Source organism: Panthera leo, chromosome F3 (assembly GCF_018350215.1).
Source record: "Panthera leo isolate Ple1 chromosome F3, P.leo_Ple1_pat1.1, whole genome shotgun sequence".
NCBI lineage: Eukaryota > Metazoa > Chordata > Mammalia > Carnivora > Felidae > Panthera > Panthera leo.
Window position 1 is genome coordinate 12,154,370 of NC_056696.1, and position 11,465 is coordinate 12,165,834.

The window sequence follows — 11,465 nt, forward strand, 5'->3', positions numbered from 1 at the left end:
ACCTCAAGCCCGCAGGAAAGTCTCAGTGTGACTTAGGAGTGTGGAGGAGCGGGGACCAGGAGGTCGTGGAACAAATTTGGTCTGTGGCACCAAATACACCCCCACACTGGCTTCCCGTACTCAGGGCTCCGGCGTGGGCTTTTCTCTTGTTTCTTTTAGAGGCGACCACCTTCAAGTGCTTTTGCAACTAATGGCATATGTGTGATTTCACATGTAACGCGTTCAACAGCAGTTTTAGAAATCTGTTCAGTTTTCCGGTCGGCTTAAAATAACGCCTTGTTGTGGAAGAGATACTGACTGTCCTAGGACACCGAGTCTCGTATGTTCTGAGCTTCTGTAACTCCGGGGTCTTGTCAGACGCAAATCGTGGAGAGCAGAGGGTTGCCTGGGACATTCACAAGACTCCCCGCCAGGGAAAACTACAGCCCGAGGAGGACAGTGCTCCTGGCCGTCTAATAGAGGACCTAGAAAGGCAGACTGGTAGAGAAATCTCCGGCTGGTAGGAGATCATGGGATTTCTGTGTGGCCAACACAGAGACACATACACCGGGGAGATGGTAGTTCTCTTTCTGCTTCTCTCTCGGGAAGACAAATGAGGTACAAGAATGACAGAAGAGAATGGGCTGGTACACTCATTGTTTATATAATAGTTGTTCTGAATTACTTAGGTTATTCCCAAAATATAAGGTAGAGATAAATCCTGGAGCACGAGCTAAAGAAATACAACCATCTGGGTCAAATGCCTTCTGTCACTAATTTACTAGTTTAACTACAACTCGGCCAATCAGATCTTCTAATCCCGAGTTGAGCACCGACTCTAAATGCCGTCGTGCAGAAGTCATGCAGACCTGATGGGACACAAAAGCTAGCGGTGGCTTTGCCGTGTCATAAAGCCTTTGACGAGCTGGTGACAGATACGTTAGCTCTTTTGCTGTTTGTTTTAATCCGACTTAATAGACTCTGGAACTGTCTGTATCGGGAAAAGTCCCTTATGGTTTCCTGTAGTGGAAAAGCAAAGAACCTGGCGGTTCAGGCAGGCAGCACACGACCCTGCCCTCTGTCCCACCAATGAGAAAGAGATTACTTGCGGTAACCGAATGTGCGTCTCATTTTTCCTCCGACATCTTTCAGGCCCCAGACTGCCAGCCAGTTCAGTAACATCTAGCCCCTACCAGGTACCTTCAAGGGTCTTTGCTCTTTTGAGTTTGTTGACATTTCATTTAACTTGACCATCAGCTAGTGTTCCAATAAAATTTTAAGGTAGAGAAAATGAATTCCCCACTGAGATTTAATGCTTCTGTTTTCTTCCTAAGATTCTCTGACTATCAGCAGATACTAAGGAATAGAGTAGTAGGCGTCCCGTGGGTGATTCTGGCCAAGCAGCCCCCAATTTTGGCGTCCCAACAACCGGAGTTTGTAGGTAGTGTCTAGCCAGGAGTTTCTCTACTACCAAGCAGATTGGATTTCAAAAAGTTGTGAATTGATCCATTTGTTCCTAAGTCTATAGCGAGGCTGCATGGGAACCAATGTGCAAGGTACAATCTAGGACAGGGATATGCAGATTCCTGGGTTCAAATCCCAACCCTACCATTTACTACCTGTAACCTGGCTATGTAATCCCTCTGTGCCTAGTTTTCTCATCTTTAAGATGGGGGGAGGAAATGATATCCCCTCGACGCGAGGGTTCAACTCATTCATACACTTGGAACAGGACCCATAAAAAGTGTTCGATCATTGTCCACGCTAGTAGCTAGCTTTAACGACTTAAATTTCCCCCCATAACTATAGACATTGATGGCATCGCTTCCAACCCTTCTGTATCACTTCGACTCCCTTAAAAACATGTTTTTATCTTCTCTGGTGTTCGCTGCGTATATAACTTAACAGAGACGAGGTCTTCAACAACTGTGGACATTTTCATAAATGTCTCTAAGTCAGGATCCTGGTATCTGGACAACAAAGGTGTCTTTTCAATAAAGCTGAATGTCTGTAATATTAAAGTGGTATTCCATACTCTAGCTTTTTTAGCTCATTCTTTTTGTTTTGCAAAGAAGGGCAAAACCCAGGAAACACACCATCAACCCTAAATGATGGCAAAGCCAAAATAGCCACAGGCGATGGCTACCAACACCTGATGGTGGGGCCAGAGCGGATGTGCCTTAGCCCCGATGCGTAGCTTTGCATCCACGATAATGAATACACTGAAAGATCAGATATGGAGGATATCCTAAACTAAAATAAAGAGTTGGAAAGCACACACTCTAAAAAAAAAAACCTGCAGCCTCTGTGCATTGCCAGTGCCCAGAGGAGTGCATGGCATGAAAAGATGTGCAGGCCATGGGTGTTGTTGAAACAGTGAATGACAAGGACTTGGGTAAACACCCTCTGTGTATTATCCCCAACACTTAAAGCAAAAAGGGTAGTATTATTGTCTACACTCTACAGAAACCAAAACTCAGACTGGTGGAATAACCCGCCCCCGTGGCAGAACCGTAACACCCAGCTCTCCGGCTCTAATGCCTTCCTTTCCCATGATGCCATGCTGCAGGATGGGTTGGAAGTCATCTCAAGGTCATGCTGAGTAGTGGGTTTCCTTCTTAGAGGATGGCTTTTTCATTTTCCTGAGTTTAAAAGAAATAGATCCTCATTGAAAATTTTCAGGCAATTCAGGAGCGCCTGGGCGGCTCAGTCAGTTAAGCCTCCGACTCCTGATTTCAGCTCAAGTCATCATCTCACGGCGGTGAGAGCGGTCAGATCGAGCCCCTGCCTAGCTCAGCGTGGGGCAAGGAGCCTGCCCATCTTGCTCTCTCTCTCAAAAACGTTTTTTTTTCAGGCAATTCAGAAAGACATTTTTTAAGTTTATTTTGAGAGGGAGAGAGAGAGAGAGAAAGAGAGACACAGAGAGAGAGAGAATCCCAAGCAGGTGCCTCACCATTGGTGCAGAGCCATATTTGGAGCTCGAACTCACGAACCATGAGGTCAGGACCTGAGCCGACATCTAGAGTCAGGCGCTTAACCAACTGAGCCACCCAGGTGCCCAGCATTGAATTAAATTTTATTTGAGAGAGAGAGCCTGCACGAATGGAGGAGAGGGGTAGCAGGAGAGAGAGAGAGAGAGAGAGAGAGAGTCTTGAGCAGGCTCAATGCTCAGTGTGAGCCCCACGCAGTTCTCAGTCCCACAACCCTGGGATCATGACCCGAGCAGAAATCAAGAGTCAGACCCTAAACCCACTGGGCCACCCAGGCACCTCCAGAAAGACATTTTTTTTTAATTTCTTTTTAATGTTTATTTCCAAGAGAGAGACAGAGTACGAGCAGAGAAGGGACAGAGAGAGGGAGACAGAGAACCCGAAGCAGGCTCCACGCTGTCAGCGCAAAACCCGAGGTGAGGCTCAAACCCACGAACTGTGAGATCGTGACCCGAGCCGGAGTCGGACACTAAACCGACTGAGCCACCCAGGCGCCCCTAGGAGCACACTTTTAAAACCTGAGAATGTCCTCTAATCCCGCCGCGTGGAGTTAATATTGTGCTGTATAACCTTCCAGGCATTTTCCCTGTGTGTGATTGTGTATACTTTGTCGGTTCACAAGGCGGGACCTCTTTTGAAAGCCTGAGGCTGCACCCCTCAGACCTGCCTCCATCTGTCCTAACAGCACAACAAAAGTTCACACGTGCTTTCTGACACTCCCAACCTCACTGTCCTTTTGTAATGTCACAAGAAGATCGCCATCCCCTACCACCACCCCTGCCTCGGGACAGGTTAGGTGTTTCCACTGCAATAACATGACCTGTACACTTTGGGCATGGGGGAGTGTTCTCTATTTAAAAATTGACGTACACGATTCTTACTCCGGCTTATTCTCCGCCCCCCGCCCCCGTGGCGGATTAAAGGCACCTGCTACAGACGTAGTGTAAAATTATGGCCGTGGGGATCTATGTAGGGCTTAACTAGGTGTGGGGCTTTTCTAGTATGCAGCACAGATCGAATCAGTCTTTGGATGCATAAAGTAAATTGTGATTTTGGTTTTTTACCTGGCTGAAATAAGTATGTTTATTGTTTTCCCCTGGCTGTCCTCTTTAATTACAGCGTTTTTATGGAACCACAGCAGGTGGCACTTATTCATGTGATTCACGCCCACGGAGGGGTGGTAAAGCCTGGTCCCAGAAGCCGGCCCGGCCTTAGCAAGAAGGTGCTGTGGGGGCTGCACGTCAGGCCAAGACAAACAAAGGGCGGGCTCCCTGCTGGACAGCGTCTGATTTCCAAAAGGCGGGAGATTTACGATCTCAAGTTCTGGGCCAGACTGCCTAGGTTTCCATCCGGGATTCACTCCTCACTAGCTGGTATGAAATGGGGATGGTAATAGCAGTGTGATGGCGAATGTTAAATAGGCCAATAAGTCAAGAACTTGCAGCGGTAGCCGGGTGTGGCCAACATTCAGCCGCTGTTGGGTGGGATGATGGTGCTAATTTTCCTCGCCTCGTGCCCTACTCCCTGGCGTCATCGGGAACACAAGGAGCACATGCCTGCAATTCTTTATTTCCATTGCATTGCTTAATCCTGACAACAGCTCTGGAAATATTCTTAACGTACTCCTCACCCCTCTTTCAGATAAGAAAGCTGGGATTCAGAGAGATCAAACTTGTTTAGCATCCCAACACCTAGAGCGTCCTTTCTCTAGAGTAAAAAGAAAGGGAGCACTTAGGTTTTTTCGAGCGCCTCACTTCCTATGTGCTCGCCTAACACACGGAAAGCCACTAAATTCCGTCCAAATATTTGTGGCACCCGGCGCTGGTGAGGGTGTGCAGAAACATTCTCTCCGGCACAGCTTCTGTCAAAAACCAGGTGATGTCTACGCCCTTCGCCCCAAGAGCTTCAACGGGAGGGATTTCCCACACACATAACCATTGGAATAAACACTATGCCAAGATAAAAGTACCATGATAGTCATGACCACATTGTAACGCCAAAGTGTCACCAAAAGAAAAGTCTCTCCGTATGGAACTAGGCAAAGCCTGGTCTACGAATAAAGAGGTATCACGTCACTTTTACTTATTTTTTAATTTCAATGTCTTATTTGAATTCTAGCCCGTTAGCATACATGGCAAAATCGGTTTCACTGTAGAATTTAGTGATGCATCACCTACACGTAATACCCAGCGCTCATCGTAGCAAGTTCCCTCCTTAACATCCACCATCCATTTAGCCCATCCCCACCCTCCTCCCTCCGTCAACAGTTTGTTCTCTGTTGTCTCTTATGGTTTGTTTCCCTCTCTCTTTTTTTCCTTCCCCTATGTATATCTGTTTTGTTTCTTCAATTCCACGTACGAGGGAAATCCTATGGTATTTGTCTTTCTCTGACTCAGTTTGCTTGGCACAATACCCTCTAGCTCCATCCACATCATGGCCAGTAGCAAGATTTCATTCTTTTTGATGGCTGAGTAATATTCCTGTGTGTGTGTGTGTGTGTGTGTGTGTGTGTGTGTGTCTGTATACATTTATCAGTTGATGGACATTTGGGCTCTCTCCATAGTTGGGCTATTGTTGATAATGCTGCTATAAACATCGGGGTGCAGGTGTCCTTTCAAATCTGTGTTTTTGTATCCTTTGGGTAAATACCTACTAGTGCAATTGCTGGGCCATGGGGTAGTTCTATTTTTAACTTTTTGAGGAACCTCCATACTGTTCTCCAGAGTGGCCGCACCAGGTTGCATTCCCACCAACAGCGTAAGAGGGCTCCCCTTTCTCTGCATCCTCGCCAACATGTGTTGTTTCCTGCGTTGTTCGTTTCAGCCAGAGATACTGTATAGCTTTGAAAAGAATGCAACAGACAGATAGAGAAGGTATCCAAGATAATGTGTCTTCAGTGTCATTATAATTGTGTATCAGCTCTAAGTTCAAAGAACAGAAATGTCCGTATGGACAGAAGCAGCCAAGGGTCACTTCTGAGAGAACATGAGAGGTGATTTGGGTCTCAAATACGAAATGGAATTATTTTGGCCGGGCTGAAGAAAAGAAGAAAGTCTGTTAGAGTTGAAAACCCATGGAGCAGGGAACAATGTTGTGTAGTGAAGAGACACCTGGTTTTAGAGTTCAAACCCCTGGCTTTGGAGTGGCCTGAGGCAGGGCCTCCCAGAGCCTGTACATGGAAACATCCAGATCGGCAGAGAAAAAGGGATACATCCCCAGGAGACTACAGACTGGCCTACTGGGAGGAGAGATTTATTTTGAAGTCTCAAGTTCCTTACCTCTGAATCTGGCTAATGAACACCAAATTGTTTCATTGTGACTGACACATTAGGACTGTTGGACTGAATTGAAGAGAACTAGGACAGGAGATCGGGTTCCCATCAGACAAGTCTTGTTTCAGACAATTCTCTTGTTATAGATAATATCTTGTTTCTTTCTTAGAGACATGGTTTTTCGACGACCTGGGCTCACATCATTATATGGACATAAATGGTGGAAAGGACTAAGAATCAAGAGCTATTTTAACAGACAGTTGAACATATTTGTCAAAGCCAATGATTTTTATTCATTTCTACTTGTTTATATATATATGTGTGTGTGTGTGTGTGTGTGTGTGTATACACATATATATATATATTTTTTTAATTTTACAAGGTGACTAATTTTTCAAGAAGTGAACTCAGTGATTGGCCTACATGTCCTCAGAAAGCCCACTGTTTCTCCAATTATCTCATCTGTATCGGGGTCCCATGTGAAACATCATTTGAAAGATCATGGCTGAAAAAATAAAAATAAAAAGGCACAGCTTGAGATGCTAGCTAATACAGATCCTCCTTGACTTATCAGAGGGTTACCTCCTGATAAAACCGTCGTAAATTTAAAATATCCTGAGTCAAAAATGCATTTCATCCACCTAGACATCATAGCTTAGCCTAGCCCACCTTATGCGTACTCGGGATACTTAACGTTAGCCTACGGTTGGGCAAAATCATCTAACACAAAGCCGGTTTTATAAAAAAGTGCTGCATGCCATTGACTGAATAGTGAACTGAACGTGCACAACAGAACAGTCATAGGGGTATAGAACAGTTGTACGTCAGTTGCTGGTGACCAGGAGCCACAGCCCGTCGCCACTGCCCAGCATCAGGAGAGAGTATTGTTGACGTATTGCTAGCCCTGGGAAAGATCCAAATGCAAAACTCGAAATACAGCCTCTACTGAATACATACTGCGTTCACACGAGCGTAAAATTGAAAAGCTGTAAGTCGAACCATCATACGTCAGGGGCCGTCTGTAATCCCTAGGCCAGGGTCCCCCACCTGGAGCAGGTAAAAACAGTGAATGGCAGCATCTGGTGTCGTGTGGGTCATTTAAGGCTCCAAAAGAGCTTTTCCTCCCAGACGTAACTGAGATTGAAGAAACAGGGCACCCTTACAACTAACCAAGTTACTGATAAACGTATTTATTAGTAAAGAACTTTCTAAGTACAAAATTGCACTAAGACGCATAAATGCCTTCACTAAAATGCATAAAAACCCACATCTAGGAAAGTAGCTTGGAGAACGAACAGAGACAGCACTGGGAAGAGATGGACTCTGGCAGGCCACTATGTCACAAGCCATGGGACCTCAGACCAATTACGATAGCATTCGGACGCCGAGTTTTCTCAACCACAAGACGCAGAAAATAATGCCCATTTCATGGGTCCGCCGTAAGCCTTTGCCATAATCTATTTACAGTGCCTGACACACAGTAGGTTTCAAAAAATAGTGGTCATTATTAGCCAAGTCACTTCACTTGGAGCATGGCTTCCTTGACTATACAAGGAAGCCAGGGATTCCTACTAGAATAGATATGAAAAGGATTTCTGAGCTTTAAAGTTCTCTACAGAGTTAAGATTATTATCAATAATTGGGACATCAACATATAAAGCATTAACTAATACAGAGTTAAATAAAAATGAGGGACTTCTATCTCAAAATATGGTAGGCTGGTAACACGTAAACCTTCCCATCAAAGTCACATAAAATGCTGGGTCATATATATCAAGGCTCTCAAATCTATAGCTGACCTTGCATGTAAATAAGGAAACTCCCCCAGAGAGTGGCTGAAGATAAGGCTGTGCCGGGGTCAACTTTTGTTCTCTTTGTCCAAGGCAAAACCACATGGGAACAGGAGACAACGATCTCTTGAGCCACACAGGGTGGAGTGATGATGAATCCAAGACTCCTGCATAAATCCAGGAACATTGAAATTCTATGCTCAGTGGAGAAGAACAAGAAAAAAAGAATCTACCTACCAACAGAGGAGGCATAAAACAATACTTGCATATATCATCTAGGGTTCTTCGGGGGAAAAAAAGTCTCCTCTGAGAATTCATAACCCCAACCTCATGTGGATTTGGAACTCATGTTTACACTGTCTGTATCGTCTCAGAAACTCCAAAAGAGAAAGTGAACACAAAATGACCCCACGTGGATGGCAAACTCAAGCTCGCAGCAGATGCTAAAAGAAACCATATCTGGAGGGACAGTTATTCAACGCAAACCTCCCGGGAATCCCACAGATGATGCTAAGCTGAGCATAAACTTGAAAGTGAAAAGTATAAGGAGCAGAGTAAATAAGGCAAGCGTCAGAAAAAAAGTGAAAAGAGCTCAGCTAGGCGCCTCAGAATTGAGATAACACAGTTGTTGGTCACAAAATTTATCAAAATAAAGTAGGAGGTGGGCCGCTTTAGTCGGAGTGTGAGGGAAGCTTCCCCGAGGGAGGTGGCGACGAGGCTGCCGTCTGAAGGCTGAAAACAAGTCAACGGTCGGCCCCTCTGGAAGCCGGACCACGAGAGGAAAAGCCTTCCTGCCGGACCAAACCTGGATCTGTGTGAGGAAGGGCACCAAGGCCAGAACGGCTGGAGCAGGGTCCCGGGGGGCGTGGGCAGGGACGTGAGGTCACGGAGAGGCGGGGACAGCTCACGTGGGCCCTGTAGGCCATGCCAATGAGTCTGTATTTTATTCTTCGTGCGATTTTTTATGGTGGGGCTGGACTAGAATCTGGGGAAGACCTTTCAGCCGCTCTGGAAAGGCTAGATTCCAGACGGATCCAAAGAAGAAGCAGGATCCCAGTTTCGACCTTCATCGCAGCGACCCAGCAGAGATGGCGAAAGCCGGGTCAGGGTGGCCTCCGCCCTGGCGATGGGAGAAGCGGACACACCCGGGACACAGCTCAGAGGTGGCGCCAGCCTGACTGGACACTGGGGGAGAGATGACGGCTCCCAGGGGAGCCGCTAATGGGGGAGGCCGAGGGATCCTGAAAGGGCGATGAAGAGGAGTAGCCGATGTTTAGGGGAAAAAACCCGTGAGTGCATTTACAGGAAGCAAAGGAAGCCAGTTTATCAAGGGGGACCGCCGTGTGGGAAGCCGCCACAAGGTCAAATAAAATAAGGACAGAATAGTGGTCACTGCATAGGGCAGGATGGAAGGTGCTGGCGACCTTGACCTGCGCAGTGGCAGTACCAAGGAGGGGGACAAAAAACCCCAAGCGTTTATGGCTAGCGCATGAGATTGGAATTTAACGGAAAACAGTTGGCATTGTGATGGCCGTGACCTTGCTCAGAGGAGAGAGAAAGACAGAGGGAGAGCAGTTGTAGGAGCCAGAAGGGGGTAGGTGGGGGGCGGGGAGCAGCCACATACACCGTGAGAAACTAAGGCAGAGGAAATGGGTGCGGACGAAGGTGGGGACAGGGGCACTCCTGTCTGATGCTGTGCGGGTGGCCGTGGACTCCTGTGTCTCCGAGGCCAGGGTGCACAGCTGAACCCCACCGGACCAGTTTCTCCTCTCCAGGCTGCACCCCCCACCCCGGTTCAGCTATCCACTTAATCAGTGACTGCCCTTTGTGACCAAGTCAGATAAAAATGGCTAAGGATGCCTCAAGCAAGACAGCCACAAGTCAGGTACTGGTCCGGGCGCTCGAGAACAATCCCCCCCACCCCCAGACTCGCTGAGGGATTCGCTGCAGGGAGGGGGGGAACGGGAAGGGCCTGCAGGGCGGTGTGCCTAGAGGGGTGGGCGACAGGAGGCCAGCCCAGCGGGGCGGGGCAGCAGGACGGAAGGGAAGGGTGAGGGGTGAAACCTCAGAGAGGACACAGGGGTGAGGCGGGGGGGGGGGGGGGGGGGAGACAAACTGCGGGCCATTTTCAGGGAATGAGAGCTCTGTATGAACCACGGCAGGGTTTTGAGCAGAGGAATGCTGGGATCTGTTCACCAGGTTGGGACCTGGCGAGAGACCGAGAACTGTGAAACTCTCAGGGGTCAGGGTGACACCCAAGTGCAAATGTCCGGGCCCTCCTGAGGGTGCTCCGCAGAGCCACCAGGGCGACCTCGAGTGCCCTAAATGTAAGGCGAATTCGATACAGGCACTTCCCCGTTTGAAAACCGGGGTGCTTCCTGCCGTGGGTGAGTCCGGATCCTGTAGTGAGAGGCACAGAGCGCCTCCCAGTCTGGCCCGGGCCTCCTTGTGCGGCCTCCCCGGCGGCCTCGCCCCGTGCCCTCCCTCACGTGCCGTCCTGCTGCCTGGGCGCCGGGCTTTAAATACTAACGGCATCCCCAGTCCGCGGGTCTAACCCTTCTGAGAAGTCTCCCTGCCCCCCACCCCCACCCCCAGGTCCCTTCCAGGCAGCACCGACCTCTTTCTTCCCAGGGCCAGGCTCTGTAGTGGACCGACCAGGGGCCTCAGAATCAGAATTAGGTTGGGGCGCCTGAGTCACTTAGTCAGCTGAGCGTCGAACTTCAGCTCAGGTCGCGATCTCTCGGTTCGTGGGTTCGAGCCCCGCGTCGGGCTCTGGGCTGACCGCTCGGAGCCTGGAGCCCGCTTCGGATTCCGTGTCTCCTTCTCTGTCTGCCCCTCCTCCGCTCATGCTCTGGCTCTCTCTCTCTCTCTCTCTCAAAAACAAATAAACATTTAAAAAAAAAAAAAAAAGAATCAGAATGAGTTAAAAGCTAAGCACTCAGCATGTTGTTTCAACTCAGCTTCTCACCAAGGTTGTGGGGCCTGTTTGACCGAATTCGTGCCAAGATTAAATAAGGTAACATGAGTAACCAGGAAATAGAGGACCAGGCACACAGTAGGTCTTAAAACAGTGTTCCCCTGCAGACCTCAAGCCCCTGTGGGGCACATGATAGGTTTATGTCCTATTCGTATTACAGATGTCCCATCACTGGCTGGTCCCTGGCCCACAAAAGGCGCTTGATAGACATTGACCTGAATGTCCTGCCCCTGCCTTCCAGAACCCTGTGTGCAGCAGCCGTGTCCAGGGTAAGACGGGGATTCTAAAGTGGCCCTCGGGGCCCCTACCACAGCAGTCACTTGCCCTTAGCGGCAGAGAGCCCTTACTGTGCGTCTCTAGGGAACATTCATCGATCGTCTCCACGAATATTTTCCTCATCGCTCTCTAGAACTTCTGTCACCGCCTGCCACCCTCACTGCCTGCTCAGCTGTCCTCC

At 48.4% G+C, this 11,465-nt stretch overlaps 1 long non-coding RNA gene across 1 annotated transcript; it reads right to left on the reverse strand.

Moving 5' to 3' along the window:
* Positions 1 to 6,576: 6,576 nt before the first annotated feature.
* LOC122211979 lies at positions 6,577 to 10,775 on the reverse strand. The gene is made up of 3 exons (XR_006198917.1): positions 10,649 to 10,775; positions 8,041 to 8,198; positions 6,577 to 6,746 (listed from the first exon to the last, which is right to left on the reverse strand). It is a non-coding gene; the product is annotated as an uncharacterized LOC122211979 (long non-coding RNA).
* Positions 10,776 to 11,465: the final 690 nt, after the last annotated feature.